We start from the raw sequence: 19,485 nt of genomic DNA, 5'->3' as shown, positions 1-19,485 counted from the left end.
GAAACGGAGGGAAAGCAAGAGGATGCCAAGGGGAAGGAATCTGGAATGACCTGAAGGCACACAACACACGCACATACACACATAAATTGACAGAATATGCGAACACTGCCGCCAGTTTTTTTTAAAAAGGGGGGGGGGAAGCACCCATTCCGTTGTCCAGTAGTTGTAGGATACATCACCTATGACGAAAGCAGAAGTGCACTTGATTGACAACAAAGGAGGCTCCATTTTAAAGCGGTACTGCTAATGTGAACTTCAGAGAGGCAAATTGCACTGATCAAGGTAAAGGGTAGTGGGAACTTCTTTCTGGGGAGATTCAGCACTGGCACAGCAAATTCAGACCGGATCTACCCAGGGCAAATGAGCTAGTAGGAATGGGGCCATAGATGGACCTTGGCTTCCATCTGCAAGGCAATTCTTAATCACTGTTGGTCTCTTTCAACTTTAGTTGAACTCTAGTATATCCAAGACTAGAAATAGCTATTCAACAGGTTGAGAAGAAAAGCAAAATGGTCTGTGTATGTTTGTTCATTATAGATTACACCTGATGATCAGTTTACTAGATGGTGTATAATAGAGTACACACAAATACACATATGTGCATGTACATGTTACAAATAAAAAATAATTACTCAACTTTGACTGACGGATGCATTTGTTTGTCTCTGCCTGCTACAATTCATGAGGCAATATACAGCAAATGAAAACAGATTAAACAAGGAAAAGTGCTCTTAAAGAACAATTTTTTAAAAATTAAATAAAATGGGGCTTAACTGCCCATTGGAAGGTCAAAAGAAACAGAGCCAGCTTCTGTTGCCTTGAGATGCAGTTCAACAGTCAAAATGTGACTATAGAGATAATTGATGATAAAACCAAGATGAAATGATTAATAAAGTAAAAAAACACTACAGGATATGACCCCCCCTTCCCCCGCTGCCAAAAACCAATAACTGTTATAGAATCCTAGATTTGGAAGGGACCACAAGAACCATCTGGTCCATTTAAATAAACATTTTTCCTGCTTGTGAGGCATCTGGCATTTCATTGGGACCCCAAAGTCCACTGCCAGGAATGGCTCCAAAGAGGAAAAAACCCAGTTCCCGACCCAGAATGATTTTTTTGCTCCTTGTCACTGCTCCTGGTGTCAGGTGCCTCACAAGCAGGAAAAATCTTTATTTAAATGTTGTTCTAGATGGGGAAGGTAAATGGCAGCCCCTGCCAGGCAGCAATCTGCTCTGTCTTTGGGAGCTGACAGTGGTAGTGGGATCTGACTTAAAATGGTGGTGATGCAAACTGATCTGCCTTGCCTCTTCTCCCCTGCACCCCAATCCAGCATGAATCAATGGGATACATGTAGAAAACACCAGAGTTTTCTGGAAACTCCACATAAAATCTGCATTGAGGTGTTTTACTTTGAGTTTGCTGAGTTTGATTGGGCCCTGTGTATGTGTCTTGATTGTGGAAAATTTGGAGAAAACAGATGCACTGTGTGCCCTGATCAGCAAAAATTCAGAATTCAGAAGGAATTTGGTGTTTTTTTCCCCTCCTTGTGTGGATGACCCGCTGGAGATCACACTATAAGAAAGATAGCAACAAACTATAACTTGCTGGTGGAGGGGGAGGATCAAGGTGGTAAAGGGTCTAAAGTGGAAACCAAGCTCCACGAGTAACAGTTTGAGGGGGTTGGGCAAATTTAACCTGAAGAAAAAAAGAAGTGATATAGCCATCTTCAAATTGTGAAAGAGTGTCACGTAGAAGCTGGAATTAGATTGTCTTCTTCTGTTTTACAGAGTAGAATGACAGCTTGTGGTGGCCTTGTGGTTTGGAGAGTCCAAACCAATTAATTTAAATTAAAAGAAAAGAGTTTTGGACTAAACATTGGGAAGATCTTCCTTATAGTAAAGCTAGTTCAATGGTGGTGGAGATTTTGAGTTAACAGGATTCTTTACTTGAGGATTTTCCACCAGGGGGTTGGAATATATGTTCTTGAGGGTCCCTTATAAATCTACAATTCTATGATTCCCCTTTCCTCTTTCAAAACAAGAATCCATAAATTGTACCTGAGATCAAATCAGATGGACTGCTAGGAAAAAATGAACTGGGCCTCTTCTTTCTGTTCCCATTTAACCTTGTAGAAAATACATTTTGTGCTGACACATCCTTCTTGATGGTTCTCCTTGTACCACAAGGCCACCACAAGCTGTCATTCTGTCTCTGTAGGGAAAGTTAACAGAATATACATATAAATACAAACTGCCTAGAGCCAAAATTATTAATAGAATGTGTTAACTGCTTTGACCCGGATCAGTTCTTGTTTCCTCTGCAATGGATCTTCAACAGTGATCTTAGTCTGTATTGTGCTGGTAAATGTTCCGGAGTCATGCCAGTGTATTTTCCTTTTATTCTGTTTTTCTGCTTGACCTGTAACAAATGAAAGCCTGGTTTTGTTCTGGTCCAAGTCCCAGTGAATTTTATCATGCTTGCACTGAAATACTGCTCTGAAAATCAGGTTCATGATCTCTTCTTAAAATGTATTTTTCATTTTGCAAAGAGCACATAAAAGAAAGAAAAAACTATGGAAATTATTCATCCTGGCAAGCAAGGATGAAATAGGGAAAGATTTACATTGCTAATTCATTACATCTTATGTTCAAATGTTGAAAAGATTGTGAGGTCTTCAATCAACTGAAGAAGAGGATGTGGTCCTTTGTGTTTTTCACGTTGCAGTATAAGGACCTTATCACACCAGCATCGTAAGGTACCACGATCCCATTAGTCTTATCCAATGCAAACATAGGGGTGGCATTGACTGGCACTTTGTGCCTGCCTGTACGCATGGTAAGAGCTGAGCATTCGCACACTCAAAGCCCTTACCACACTGCACAGCCACCATCATGGCACGTGCCCATCCACATAGCACGTGCCATGATGACGCACGATGGGCATACCACCTAAACGGTGCTGCGTGGAAGGAGCTTCATGATGCTGCACCATGGCGCTTATGATGACCCTTCCGGGATGCAAAAAGGAACCTTCTTTTTGCTCCTTCTGGGGCTGTGGTGTATGGTTACCTCGGGCTCCATCTGGGGCTCAAAAGGGCAGTGTTGAGCTGCCCATCTGTAGAGGCCGATTATCATACAGCTATTCAAAAGTGTGACGGTGCTGCTTCTGTTCTGGCCTCCACCTTCTTCACCCTGGGCTTCCATAGTCATTTATTTATTTATTTATTTATTTATTTATTTATTTATTTGTATTCCGCTCTTTTCCCAGGACTGGGACTCAGAGTGGCTTCACAGTATTTAAAAATAAAAATAAAAATAGTACAATAAAATAAAAAAGTACATCGAAAAGAATTTTTAAACTGGTCCAACATCGAACATCCCAGCCTGTTGTTATAGTAAATCCCTAAATGCCTGTGTGAACAGGTAGGTCTTCACCTGCTGGTGGAAGGCCATCAAGGAGGCAGGCTCTCTGCTCAAAACCCTTCCCACCATGCCTTTTGGTCTGCATTTATTTTTATTTATTTTTAGTACAATTGCACAATCATGACTGTCCATTTGGTTTAAAAGAAAAGAAATTGAGAAAAGAAAAGAAAAGCACCCTGCTTGGGTATAGTGAGTGGAGTGAAAGGAGCATAATCCTGCCCATTTGCACCATGTGATTGCTTGCATATCGGAACTGCTTTGGGAGGAATGTATCACACATGAATCAACAGTACGAAATCAGCACAATTGGGAGGCATTGATCAGTTTTGCCTGTCAATGTGAAGGAGTGCTCCAGCAATGAAAGGACTGCATACCAGCTACTGGACAAACACAGAGCTTTATCGCATTACAACAGTATGATGGCCCACCAGTGTGACAGCACCAGCAGTAAGCCTGCTGTAGTGCATGACATTGTATGTGTCCTGGAATCATACCATTGTACCATCATGGCAAATCAGCATTTTTGCCTGTAGAAAATAATCAATTAATGGCTATCTCTCACACTTCTAAACAGTGTGTGTGTGTGTGTGTAACTCTAATCCCATTTTCTTCAATGACTCGGTGGGATGTGGGCAGGTTGGGGATATTGACAGCTAGTACCTCCCTCAGAATTCCCCAGGAGATTTGAGCAAGTGATATACAGACTACTTCTGGTGATTGTTCCAGGAAGATCAGGTCGGTATGTTTAATCCCCCACAATGGCGAAAGACTATAACACTGTAACATCACAACAGCAAAGCAGTCCCTGAAATACTTAACTATGTACTGTAATTACTTTTTTAAAGGAGTTTACAGAGGCATTCTAATAAAAAGGTGAGGACAAGTTGTTTCATCCACACATGAAATAAAGAAATGGTGGGGGCACTATGGCCACCTTCATGCTGTGCTATGCTTGCGGGCACACCAGCAAGACAGGGGGAAACAAAGGAAAGAAAAGACCAGTCATGAAGCTAAGGGGCAGAATAGGGGTAGAGGCTATAATGCTGTAATGTGCCTGTACTGCAGAAGAGAAATCCTTGTGTGGAATATTTTAATTGCAAGATTATTGTGGAAATGAAGCAAAGTACAGTATAGTTCACTCCCATCCCATGAATCTCTGCAGTGGATCAATACACCATAAAGGTAAAGTGCAGTAAATCTCATAGTGTCCTGTGATAAGGAACAGCCACAGATGCTGCTATCCTGCTCTAATTCCACTTTTAAAGACTGGTGCAATAAAGTCCTTGGTGCTTCAGTGTCCAAGGGGTGTACAGACCTGACCCTGTAAGCCCCGTGTCTGTGCTTCAGCATCCCCATGCTGCAGTACAGACGTGCCACAAAAAAAGAGCCGCCTAGAGCGGCTTCTTTTTTGCGATGCCAGAGGCAGGAAGGGGTGCTGCCATGATTCCACTTCTGCCAGCGATGTCTGATCGCTGTATGGCAGCAGCAGCGGCATCATGGCGGCCCCCATATGAATGGGAAGCTGCCATGATGCTGGCAGGGTTTGGGAGCGTGCGGTGGCTGCATGTTCCCGAACCCTAATATCGCCACTGCCACGCCACAAAGCACCCATGTGTACTGGACCCAAAAGAGACTGCAGAGTCCAACTTCACGGGTCAGTAATTAATTTTCAAGAAGCAGGTAAGTGACTTAAAAATCATGTGACTATCTGCAAATTTCAGGCATTGTTCCAATGCTAAGTACAGTGGACCCTTGTTATCTGCTGGTGTTTGGTTCCAGGAATCTCTGTGAATAACAAAATCCATGTATGCTCAAGTCCCACTAAATACAATGCCATAGCAAAATGGTGTCCCTTATATAAAATTGAAAAATCAAGGTTTGATACTTGAAATTCATACTTTTTAAAAAATATTTTCATGCTGTGGATGCTTGAATCCATGTATAAAAAAATCTGTTTATAAGGAGGGCCAACTGTAAATGCACATAAGAGAAGGATTACAAGTCTAAATACTCCTATGGGGAGTATGGTTCATTAAATGGAATAAGTAAATTTACATAAAATGAATAAACATTTACTTCTAGGTAAGCATACCAAGGTTTCCACTAATGATGATTCTAGAAGTATGTAGAGAGATCTTGTAAGCACATTTGAGACTAACGGAAAGAAGTTGGCAGCATGAGCTTTCATAGACTACAGTCTACTTCCTCAGATGCATTTCTAGAAGGACTCAGTAACCAAAAGAAGGATTCCTAAGAAGGATGGCCAGTAGGCATTAAGATACCCTTGAAGAGGCATGAGGAACTTCCCCCTCTTTTCACATATTTTAGACTATAACTCCCATAATCTTTTACCATTGGCCATTCTGCCTGGGGCTTCTGGGATCTGAAGTAGAAAACATTTGGAGGACTATAAATTCTCATTCTTCTCACGAAAGGACTTTGGCTAGAAAGCTGGATCCTTTCAAATTATTTAAAATATTCAGATTATCTTTTCTGAAATGAAACATTCAGGTACCTAATGACTATCTGCCTTACAATTCAAAATACAAGAATGAGCACTCCACTACAGCACACTGAAATGCAGCTAATCTAATTAAAGTGATATCAAATCATCAAATCTTTAAAGACTAATGGCTTCATTCTGTCATAATGCTTTGTGAATTAGAGCCAGTCATCAGATGTATCAAGTGTTATGATGAAGGGAGCTGTGGTCCATGAAATCATATTCCAAAATTAATCAGTTATTCTAAAGGTGCCACAAACTTGTCATTTGGGAGGCTGTAATATAGGATGAACATCCCAATCTTATGCATCACTGTTTGGAAATATGATGCAATAAATTCAAGGACACTTACTTTTAGGTAAGAACACAGGACTCCAGCCTAACAAAACTATCCTTTTAGAACTGATTTTAACTAGCATATCTCATTGTCTTGCAAGCTCTTCCAAAACTTCATAAAGCTTACTTACAGAGGTAGGTCTACAACAATGAGGCCTAAAAATAGACCTAAAAAGACTTTTCTTTTAGGAGATTGGCACACTCTTTTTAAAGCGCCTTGTCCCCAATGGGATAGAGGCACATTTAAATTTACAAACAGGTCTTATCGCATTCACTGTGGCTGAGCAGCCCGTATATAGCCCAGATACCACCAAGGCTTATTCTGTGGCTTTTCAAGAATGGAAAAATCCCATTTTTGAAAAGCTGCAGAATAAGCCTGGCTGGCATCTGGGATGTATATGGGCTGCATTCGCCCAGCCATGGATGAATGTGAAAGGACCCATTTGTAAATTTAAAAGCACCTGCACTAATCTCCTTGTTTTTCTACAGAAGAAAAGAAACCAGAATCTTTACAGTGGGCCCTTGGTATCTGCTGAGGTTTGGTTCCAGGACCTTTTATGAATACCAAAATCCATGGATGTTCAAATCTCATTATATATAATGCAATATTAAAAGAGTGAAATCAAATTTTGCTTTTTGGCTTTTTAAAAATATATATTTTCAAGGCATTGGATGCAGAATCCATGGAGGGGTTGACTGTACAAGATCTGTTTAGTTTGACATTCAGAAGCTGGGGAAAATATGGAATATACTCATGTAGCACAATAATATATTAATATGAGGAATTTTGATCTTGTTTTGTAAAAGACTGAATGCTTCTGTTTCCCTAGGTTAGAATTTTCTACAGGGTGAGACATAAATCTGGAGCAAAGATGGGAAATATATGACCATCTGGATGTTTTTAGAATACTATTCTCACCAGCCCTAGTGTACATACGAGGGCCAAACATCCCTCCTCTCATTAAAAAGAAGCATTTTGTAGTCATGAAAAAAAATGGAATACAGGCTTTCAACAACAAACAAAATCTCTTTATGATCTGGACAACAAAGCAGAAGGTAATGGCTAGAATCCTACTGGTATCATATTTACACAAAGGTTTGTTACCTGCATAAGGCTTTTACTAGACATCATGCAAACAGTTATTCAGTAGCTTCTCACACAACATCGCAAAACACTTATCCTTAAGGCCTGTCATAGATGTTTAACGGCTGGAAGGAAGAAGGTGGGAGCCAATCACACAGAGCCAAAACTGACTGCAGTTCTACAACCAGGAGAAGAGGAATGAGATCTCTCTCCTAGAGTTCAAACAATTCTCTGGACATCTGGAAACTTGACTATATTTCTCTTTATCTGGAAAGGTCTGAAAACCAGCCTTATGAGGTATGATTTAAGGAGCTGAGCATATTTAGGCAGGGGAAGAGAAGACAGGGGCTGCATCTGCACTGCAGAAATAATATAGCATGACTCTGCTTTAACGGTCATGGCTCAATGCTATGGAATTCTGGGATTTGTAGTTTTGTGAGATGTTTGGCCTTAAATGCCAGAAAGCTCTGGTGCCCCACCAAATTACAAATCCTAGAATTCCATTGCATTGACCATGACTATTAAAGTGGTGTCAAACTACATCATTTTTTCAGTGAAGAAGCAGCCTAAGAGGTGACATGATGGCCATCTTTAAATATCTGAAGGGATGTCATGATGAAGATGGAACACACTTGTTTTTGTTTTTTGCTGCTCCAGAGATAAGAACACGAACCAGTGGATGCTGATTACAAGAAAAGGGATTCCACCTAAATATTAGGAATATCTTCTTGACTCTAAAAAATTTTGAACTGCGGAACAGAATGTCTTTCAGAATGGAGGGGCATCTTCCTTTAAAGGTCTTTAAACAGAGGCTGGGTGGGCATCTTTCAGGAGTGCTGTTGTTGGTATTTCTACATGGTTGGCATCTTAACTAGATGGCTCTTGCACTGCCTTCCAATTCTTACATTCTATGATGTGCAGCTGGACATACCTGGACACTTGCTCCCTTTCTCCCTGACAATAATCTTTCATGGCAGTGTCCCTATGTTCAACAACTACCATATTGAAGTGGACTGGAAAGAAGTTACACATATGGAGCATTACACTCTGGACACTTCATTGCAGGATCAATGCCATAAAGCTCCAAATTCACATTCATCTTCCTCCTGTTGTGTTATCCATTGTGTTTATTGTCCAAGGGCACTAAAACATGTCTGGATGCAATTCTGATTATCACAGATCTTTGAGATTGGAATGCTTTTTCTGATTTAAACCCTTTTGACTTTTAAGTTAGTAAGTTTGTTTTTCTTACCAAAACCCTTACACACTGAGAATTATTTTTTCCTGGAGCACTAAATCCTCAGTCACAGCTTTGAGGGTGACATTTTGGGTGAAGTCTGTAATTTCCCTTGGTACCATCCTCATTTCCTCAAAATGTTCCATGCATCCAATGATGTCTCTGCTTTTTCTTCTCCCATTAGAATTGCGATGTCCCCTGACCTTGAAATGGCAGAGTAAAAAGTCTTGTCTAGTTGTCTAAAGTGAGGCTTCCGTACTGTGCTTTGCTTCCTTCTAAGTACATGGCCATCTCTCACAGGAAAAGATGTATAAATAAAAAACTAAACCTGCATAATTTTGAGGTGACTGATCTTTAATACTTATTTATTTTATTCATTTTATATCCTGGCTTTTATGCAAAGGATGGGACTCAGGGTGCAAGAACATTCAGTTCAGTTCAATTCAATTCAAAGATTAAAATAATAGCATACAGTCAACCCTCTGTATCCACTGATTCTTTAGTCTAGGATTCAAGCATCCATGGCTTGAAAATATTCATACACACACACACACACACACACACTCCAAAAAGCAAACCTTGACTTTGCCATTGTATGTCAGACTCATCATTTTACTATCCATTGTATTTAATGGGACTTAAACATCTGCAGATTTTGGTATCCATGGAGGGTCCTTGAACAAAACCTCAGCAGATATCAAGGGCCTACTGTACAAAGTTTAAAATGCAATTTTAAAACACCCCATAAAAGAAAATCCTATGGGGAAAAATAAACAAGGTCAATTGCTAAAGCCCACCTGAATGAATAGCATTTACCTCTGGCAGAAAAACAAACAGATGGAGAAACAGCTAAGCTACTTGTAATGGATCAGGGCCTGATTGGGGCCACTATACTAAAACAGACTCAGGAAAGACCTTCATTCATTCATTCATTCATTCATTCATTCATTAAAATATTAACATGCCCTGTGTATCCAAGGATGATATACAATAACATTAGTTCAGACAATTTAAAATAATTTAAATTTTAAAGCTGTAAAAATAAATTACAGTCTAAAAACATTAAATAATAGCAACAAGATAAAACCATTTACACAGAGAGATTCAGTACAAGCATCCAAACCCAAATGCTTTGATTAAAAAAAAAAAAAAAACCCTGCATTTTAACTTGACACTGAAATGATCCCAGTGTTGAATGGTGTCAATCCAGCCCCCAAGGAGAAGATTCCATGGCAGAGAAGGATCCTTTGCATGTCCTCACAAAGCTCCTACTGGAGGGACATAAAACAGAGCCCTTCCATCAGATTTTAGTCCTTGGGCAGGCATATAAAGTAAGTGGCATTCCCTGAAATATACACAGAAAATAGCCTTATTTGTGAAGAAATTTTATTTTCTGCACAGCAAATGTGATTTTCTGCATAGGAAACTTGTTTTTTGCACAAAAAAGCCCAAACGGCAAAGATTCTTACCTTTCTAGGAGGGCGACTACCTGAGCCAAATAAAATGGTCTCACTTAGTTCTCACAGCAAGCTGTCCAAACAACATACACAATGACTGAGGCAGAATCTGGATCTTTACATTGCCTCAGAGGAAAAGAAGTGTGGATTTATAGCAGTTTTGGGCAGAATATCTGGATATTCATGCTTGCATGTGGAATGCACTCCATAATGATGACAATGACAGCCTGTGGGGAGGGGGAGAGGAGTTCATATATATATATTGCTTAAACAATTCATTATATTCAAAATAAGTAGATTTAAGACAACAGAGATGTACAATGGACCCTTGTTAAACGCTGGGGTTGGTTCCAAGATCCCCTGTGGATAATAAAATTTGTGGATACTCAAGTCCCATTAAATATAATGACATAGCAAAGTGGTGTCCCTTATAAAAAAATGGAAAATCAAGATTTGATATTTGAAATTTATACTTTTTTTTAACTTTTTTGAACTGTGGATGCTTGAATCTGTGTATAAGAAATCCATGTATAAGAAGGGCCTACTGTATTTCAATTCTGGACAGGAAGGAAGTTACCAATTTGATTTTGTAGAGGAAGCTGATGTGCATGAAAGATGCATTTTTGGTGTCTATATGATTGTTATGCAAACTTATAAAGAATAGAATATATATTATATTATGTTGTTTTTTATGTTTGTTCTTAATAGAAATACAATACAAAACAAAATAGATAAAAAGATGTCAGAGTTGAGACTCCTGGTAAATTCTTGATGCTTTCCAGGTCTGTACAGCATTCTTGGATCCTGGATGTCTTATTGACACCAGAATCCCTAAAACACACCTCTCTGCCAAAAGGTACCCTCCTCAATTTCTGAGTTGTTAGGTAGTGAAGGATCATTATAGGATGATAATATGTGACCTGCTTAGTACACATGCTAATTTGTGACAACTATGGCTATGTAGAAATAGCCTGCTGTGTGATTATCATATGGAAAAATATATATGCATGAATGTCTCTTTCTTTCCTTTGTGTCAGTCTTTTGGGTCACAAGACCACTGATACCTATTTGCTGAAGCAAATAAAACTACGAATTCTTATTTCCCCATGTCAACATTGGCTTAATCACACCAGGGCAACGGACTCATATTTTTATGGATATCACCTTGTTATGCAATTGATTGTCTGTTGTCTTGAACTCTGCCTAGACTCTTACTATTCTTTTGGATTATCCTTTGGACTGCTTTCCTGGACTGAATACTGTCTTGTGAATGACCTGGACAGGACTAGACTACCTCTGCTTTTCTTCTGACACATCAGTGAGCTTGGGCGCTCTCTCCCTCTCTCTCTGCTTAATACCTTAGCAAGACATAAGGCTTTGTGCTTGGAGTCTGGCTAGCTTCCCAAGGACAAAACAGGACAATGCTAGAGAGAGAACCAATGTAGTGTACTGGTTAATGTGCTGCTGCACACTGCTGCAACCTATCCCACTTTATGTGTTATTCCTTATTAAAAGCTTTTGCCACCTTGACCACACTCTCGTGTTGCTTCTCCACATGTGTCCCAGTTTCCTTCTCTGAAATGTTACAGGGTATGTGATGCTGAAAAGGATTCTAGAGGCCATCGGCCTGGTGAGAAGGCCATATCCAATACAGTTGCAAACCCAGACTGGCCCTTCTGCACAATAGGACATCTGCCCACCATAGATGAAGTTCTCATTTATGAAGATCTTAGCCACAAAAATCTACTTTCTCCCATGATTGGCAGATTGTTTTATTTGTAAATGTGTCCAGATAGATTTAATTGGGGGTAGATTTCATACTAGCAGGAACACAATTTTCATTACTGCAGGAAAGCTGCTAGTGAGCATGCTCAAACGTTAGATCTTACATCTTAATTACCTTAGACAAAGCATGAAAGCTTATCATTAAAAATGGTATTTTTGTTACCATATTAAATTCAGCTATAGCCTATGATTGCCTCTCCACCAAGGAAACATAGCCATTAATTTTGAGATAAGTAATTTCTTTGGGAATAAGATTCTGAAAGGGTATTTAGACTTATCAGTCATATAAAGGCATTCATATATTTCAGTGGGATTTTAATATTCACAGTGAGTAGAATTTAGCAGTCTCCTTCTGTTCCTCTTCATTTCAGCTGAGATGACATACAATAATGTAGTTTGTTGTTTTCCTGGAAATTAAGCAAAAATATTATCAAAACACAATATGTCGAGCTTCAGTTTAGATTGAAGTGATATTATAATATTCAGCATAATTAAAGCAACAGACAGCAATGGCAGCTGATCGCTTCCATGTTGATGGGGTGGGGGATCCATTTAAGGGTTTAATCCAAATTTTAAAGGAATTTTTCATGATGCTGAACCTATAACTTTGAACCAAAACAAAAGCACATTCAGTTGTTGTTGTCGTCATTTATTTATATAGTACCATCAATTTACATGGTGCTTTACAGATACAAGGGGGAAAAACAATGTGTCCTATCAGACATTGTGAAGTGTGTGCATATACATACAGTATGTGTAGATGCATGTAAGACACCAGCCACCAGGTGCCATCAGTGGACTTAGGTTCTCACAACTAAAGTACAACACTTTAGGCCTATGATTCCGAGTTCAGGTCCAATATGCCAAGCAGAAATCAGATGGGATCAAGTAGAAAATGTAAGTGTTAGTATAGAACTGTAGATGGTTGTTCTTGAAGTATGAAATTTTCAAATGATGAGAATTTCCAATAAAGTCAGCATGGCAGTAAAGGCTTCAGGCAGGACTGAAAGTGTAGCAGACAGAAAGCAGTGGCTGAAACTGGTCAGTTCCTGACACTGTTTTTCCTCCCAGTTTGGGAATCCTCTATGGATAAGCTTCACACTGAACTGATTGAGAGGTTGTACAGCTGGGCGGCATCTAGCCATCCCTTTAGTGGCTGGATCGGTGCCGTAGCAACTGCATGCCATGGCACTGATCCAGCTTCTGGAGAGTGCAAAAAGGAGCCACAAAAAGCGGCTCCTTTTTGCACTCTCTAAAGGGTGTCATAGTCGCAGCCATGATGCCGTGCATCATCTAGTAGGGTGCGTGGCATCATGACATGATGGGGTGGAGTCATGGTGTCCAGTGTGCAAATAAAAACAAACAAATAGCTTCATTTATATACTGCATCATACTGAACTAACAGTGTTTAAATGGTTTACAACTGTAAGCTAATTGCCTCCAACAAGCTGGGTACTCATTTTTGCGACCTCAGAAGGATGCGGATGCTGTGCCGTGGGTCCGTCCACAGGCCAGAACAAAGTGCCAGTCTGTACACTACCTAAGTGTCACAGAACCTGAGGAAAGGAGGACAAAGAGCCTTTGGTAGCCATATCCCAATAGTGATACCACCAAAGACAAGCCAGCTCAAGTTTTAAAATCTTGTGGGGAGGATTTTCTCTCAGTTCTACCACAAGTTGGGTGAGGGGACAGCCTTCTAAGTGGTTGTTCCCAGGCAGTGGGACTCCTTCTAGTCTATCTTTCTACCCCGAGGCAAAATCTTTATATTTAGGCAAGACATTGACTCTTAATTCATGTGGCAGATGGCTGTTTTTTCTGTGATGTCTTGTCCTTTTGTCTTTTTATTATGTTTTTAATTTGTTTTAAATAGCGTTAATGCTAAAGTCGGTCCTCCATATTCTTTATCTGTGGATTCAACCATTCGCAGCAGGAAAATATTTTTAAAATATATAAATTGCAAAAGGCAAAGCTTGATTTGACCATTTTATATAAGGGATATCATTTTACTGTGCCATTGTATTTAATGGGACTTGAACAACTGTGGATTTTGGTATCCATGGTGCCCCAGGAAGCAAACTGTAGGAGGTCCCAAGGTCCCAATGTTTGCTTTTAATAGAATTGTTTATTTAATTGTTTTTAACTTTTGCTTAATATGATTTTAGCTGTATTTTGTTTTAATGTGTAGTGCGTCAGCTAGGGGACCCATGCTGGAAGCAAGGCAAGATAGAAATAAAATAAAATAAAAAATAAAATACCATCTGCAGGCCAACTTAGGCTTGTGTGCCAGAGTCCCCCTTCCCCTTGGTTTTATTTTAAGACAACAAAATTATAACATTTCAGGCTAAGATCTCTAAAAGTGTATGCATTCATGGCACATTAATTGTTTGCAGTATTTATCCTACCTGCTGAGTGGATAATTGAGGAGAAGGGAAATGGGAGACAGCAGACAGAAATGGAAGAATTCTGAATTTGCTCATTTTTGACTGCAGTATGTTGTGGGTATATTTAAAAAAAAAAAGCCTCAACATAACATTCTCAATTTGTAATAAATTGGTACCTCATGACTATACTATACCTTTCTTACTGTTGTGAATTTTCTTTCCCAATTTTTTTTTAAAATGGGGAGACTAAAAATTGCAGCCGACCACCTACAGACTGAAACTGTACCAAACAAATTTCTACTTCGGCCTTCAATATTAACTTGTCCCGTCACCACCTCTCAGCAATCTTCCAAGACTATAATCTCTCCAAGACTGTTTAATATGTGGCCTGACTCTTGCAGTGTGCCAATAAAACATCTTTTAAAGTGACTGTTTAGCAGACTAATAACATCAGTGCTTATCGCTTATATACATTCATGCTGCTGTACAAACATTAACTAATCACCAAAAGCGAGAGCAATCAAAATGTCAGGCGCTCTCTGGCTCATGTCCTGCCTCACACATCCATAATAACAAGGATAGGGAGGCTATAGCTCTGGGCTGAGGAAGAATCAGGGGAAGCTTCACCTTAACCAGTACACACTTCGATATATTGTCATAAACTCTTAGGAACAGACTTATGGAAGAGAGGGGAAGGTTATCCCCCTGCTGATAGAATTCAGGAAGGACAAGGTTACAGACATGGCTCAATCACAGGAGAGAAAAAAAATATGAAAGCCCAAATATGTAGGGTAGGATCACACATCAACACTGCAAAGCATAATAAATATCCATATCATACCCTCCAATAGTTCACAGATTAAAACAGGGACAAATGTGGCCAAGCAACATCAGGGTGTGCTCAAGATGGTAAAATTATTAATGAGGATGATCAGAGAAGGTAGAAGAGGCTGTACCAGGTTGCTTTAGCTTGTGCCTACTGGAAAGGGCAAGATTTTGCTCTCTCCTCTCCTTCCTGATGAGTTGAGCACAAACTATGACTGGAATCCTGTTATCAGCTTATACTTAATTAAGTACTTAACTAAGTAACTTCTCCTGATAGAGCACCCCCCCCCAAACATGCTGTGATCATTGGCAGAATCGTCCTCCTTCTCCTCATGTAGTTGATGCCCGGTAAAGTGGGCTTTGGGGGTAGTTACAATCATGGAAACAGTGTCAAAATCATGACCAAGATCTTGTTTTCATTATCCAGAGGGCCTGTTCCCCCACCTCCACCCCCATTTTGATGTCGTTCTCTTCAGACGATGCATGTCACAAACCCTAGTTCTGTTGCAAGCAGTCTGGACAACATCTGAAATATCCCAGACCAGAAACAGGGCATAACAACATTAAAACAAATTAAAATACCTCAGCTGTAGGTTGGAATCTTTTGGGAAGGATCTGGAGCCATGCAGAAGTTGTTGTCTGCATGGGTGTCCTGTTGTGCTGACTGGTTTGTCCACCGCCACCAGAGGTTGCTTTTTTTTTTTTTTTTTTTTTGTATTTTGCTTTTTTTTTTGAGGTCAGAACAAGGCCCCCAGCATATGACCATTGCTAGGCACTATGTTCTGACCTCAGAAGTGAGTGTCTCACAGTGGCAGCTGATGTGTCAGGTGGCCCAATGGGATGCCCATGCAAACAGCTACCACTGCAAAGGAATGGAGGCCAAGCTAACGGAATCTGGTTATTTATTTTATATTTATTTTGCTATTTATAATATATTTATTATGGTTGGGGCAGCTGAAGGGCCAGGATGTTCTCGGCTTTGTTTAGAGGGAGTTTGCCTTTGCCTTCCTCTAAAGCTGAGAGAGTGTGACTTGCCCAAGGTCACTCAGTGGATTTCCATGTCTGAGTGGGAATTTGAACCCTGGTCTCTAGAGCTGTAGTCCAGTGCTCAAACCATCACATCATGTTAGCTGTCAACTACTTTGTTGTAATTCATGTAGAGAACCACATTGGCTCCCATTCAAGATAGGATATTAAAGACAGACAGACAGACAGACAGACAGACAGACAGACAGATGAGAGCCAGTGTTGTATAGTGGTTTGAGCATTGAATTGCAACTCTAAAGACCAGGGTTTGAATCTCCTACTTGGCCATGTAAACCCAGTGGGTGACTTTGGGTAAAACATGCACTCTCAGCCACAGAGCAAGACAAAGACAAAATCCCTTCTGCACAAATCTTGCAACCCCCGTGATAGGCTCACCTTAGAGTGGCATATGTCAGAACTGACTTGAAGGCATATAATAATAATAAAGATAGATAGATAGATAGATAGATAGATAGATAGATAGATAGATAGATAGATAGATAGACAGACAGACAGACAGACAGACAGACAGACAGGCAGGCAGGCAGACAGATGATTGATTACCATTACCTTCTCTGTCCTAGAAGAATAACAAAACATTATGTGAATGGGCTTTTTCCTGAGTTTTACTTAGAATCATAGAATCATAGAATCATAGAGTTGGAAGAGACCACTAGGGCCATCCAGTCCAACCCCCTGCCATGCAGGAAATCCAAATCAAAGCATCCCTTCCTCTCCCTCTGTTTAGATCTTGAAGAGAAATACCCTGGCTCCGGTTGGCTTCTAGCCATTCTGGCCTTTCAGTCTGCAGCCTTGCTACATCAACATCAGCTAATCTCCTGGCTTCTTCATCAGCCTCCTGGCTGTGACTTAGCCATCCTGGCTTCCAACTCCTTACAGCCTGCCCTTGGTCTGCACAGCTTACTGCCGCTATGATTAATGATCATTTGTTGATTTCATGATGATGATAACTACTTCTTGCTCTTTGAATTAATATCAGTGGAATGGATCTTCCATCCCAAATATCACCCTTGGGGGGGACTTCTTTGAGCTGGCCAACTAGCAGGGCTGGTGAGAGTTAAAAGACTGTAAGGAGTTTTTGTTTATTATTCCTGTCTCAGAATCAGAGTTCCATATGGAAACAAATACAATGTTTAGTTTTTTGTGGGTTATTTGGGTTATGTGGCCACGTTCTAGAAAAGTTTGTTCCTGATGTTTCACCAGGATCTATGGTTAGAAGATGCCAGCCACAGATGCTGGCAAAACATCAGGTACAAATTCTTCCAGAACATGACCACATAACCCAAAAACCCACAAAAGGCTATGGATGACGGCCATGAAAGCCTTCGACTTTACAAATGCAATGCTTTCTCCAGACATTGTGTATTGCATGTATTATTAAACCAGCTTACCTCTGTCTGGTTTAAGGGTTAATTCGGGACACACCCTGATCTTATCACACAATTTTTACCACCAAAATTGCCACCCAATTACATCTCGGGGCCATCCCCACTTGCAGATCTGCTCCTCACAGTTCTTCTCGAATTGGGGAGTTTTCCAATTTAGGAAAATGGCCACCGGAGGAGGTCTGCAAGTTGGGATGGACCCAGGCTGTATTCGGGGAGGGGGGGGGGCTGCATTCGGCAGTAAAAAGCATGTGATAAGACCAGGGTGCCACCCAAATTAACCATTATACCAGATAGAGGTAAGTCGTTTAATAATACATGTGATAAGCTCCGTTGTAATATGATCATACCAATTGCCACAGTCAATGGGGGATACGTTTATACATATATCAGTAAGTGAGCTAAAATGCAGTCTTATCCACATGTATCTGGAATGAAGCCCCATTAAATACAGTGGCCAGAATTACATTGTGGTTTTAGGCTAAAGTTACTAGGGTTGTACTAACAGACCTACTTCTTCCACTGTTGTGTAAGGAAATACCCAGTAACGCCTTACGCAACAGCTGAGCTTGGCAGCACAATGCTTTCTAGAGAGTACAAGTCTATGCTGTGGCCCCAGTGACCACTGATTGACTGTGAGTATGTGCTGTGTTCTCCCTGTCTGACAACAACAACAATTTTTATTTCTTCTCTTGCTCTCCCCAAAGCTCCAGCAGGGTACAACATGGATTAAAACACATATAATCATTTAAATGCTGTAAAACACTGTTAAAACACATAAACCTAAGACACATTAAATTAGGAGCATATATCCCTATGCAATGTCAGGAAAAATAAGATAAAATCTTGACAATAAAGCCTCATGATAGCTTAATATAGGGTTTCTGTAGGTTGGAAACAACATGAACGCACACAACAACAAATATTTCATTCCATTAGTATTATACCTCCCCTTTTTAATTGTAAGATAATTTGAGGACTCATTGCTTCAAACTGACATTTTATATTTTCTTCCTGAACTTTTTTTTAAAAAAAGATCACAAGGATTGGGGGAAATGGAAACAAAACAATGATTATAAAATAAACATAATCTTCACACTTTTCAATGGTTCTAAGCATTCATTTGAAAAAGGTTTCATGGATGTCAATACAGTTTAGGATCTTGACAGTCTTAACTCTCCCATTAATCCTTTTGGTTTGAACTAATCTCCCAATAACAAGGAAAAAAGGGAACAGGCAGGTAAATGGGAAGGAGGGCTGTTAATTCCTATAAGCCAGCAAATTAGTTACAGAAAGTCAGGTTGGTAGAAGAAAAGCATTGCCTCACACGATGTCTAATTAAATGTCTTGTTCCCCCAATAAAGCAGCTGTAATGCTAACAAAGGAGAAACATGAATTGTTTCAATATTAAATATGCCCAATGAAATGGAGACTGCTTTGATGTGACAGAAAGGAGATTTCAGAAATCATATTATCTTCATCCAAAAAAGGAGGAAGCCTCTTCCCAATCTCATTGAAATGTAAGAAATTGCAAGGAAGGATAACAAAAAGGAAGAGAGAGAGAAAGAGGAAAATAAAAAGAGAGAATAAGCCTACAGTGAAACTATGGTAAGGTATATCTCTGGATATAACTGTGAAGGATTATAATATAAAGAGACAGTTCGGAGCTGCAGATCGGAAAATGTCTTAGAATGAAAGCTTCTGCCGGCCCCTACTGTTCCTGCTTTGCTGGTGATTAAAGCTCATGAAAGTAATATAAACAGGAATGGATAAGAATAAAGAATGGGAAGAAATAGCTGCAATGGGTGGGGAATTCAGCTGCAAAAAAGGATGGAGAACTGCAGGCGAGCATAGGTTACTTTAACATTGATTTGATTTGGATGAAAACTAAACCTGGCATTTTGACCCTAAACTATTGTTCACTGGTATGGCAGTACTCAAGGATTATTGTGTCTCTGTGTGTTTAAGGATACACACACACACACACACACACACACACACACACACACACACACACACA

This window comes from Sceloporus undulatus, chromosome 6 (genome assembly GCF_019175285.1).
Source record: "Sceloporus undulatus isolate JIND9_A2432 ecotype Alabama chromosome 6, SceUnd_v1.1, whole genome shotgun sequence".
In the NCBI taxonomy this organism is placed as follows: domain Eukaryota; kingdom Metazoa; phylum Chordata; class Lepidosauria; order Squamata; family Phrynosomatidae; genus Sceloporus; species Sceloporus undulatus.
Note: the sequence above shows the minus strand (reverse complement) of the source record.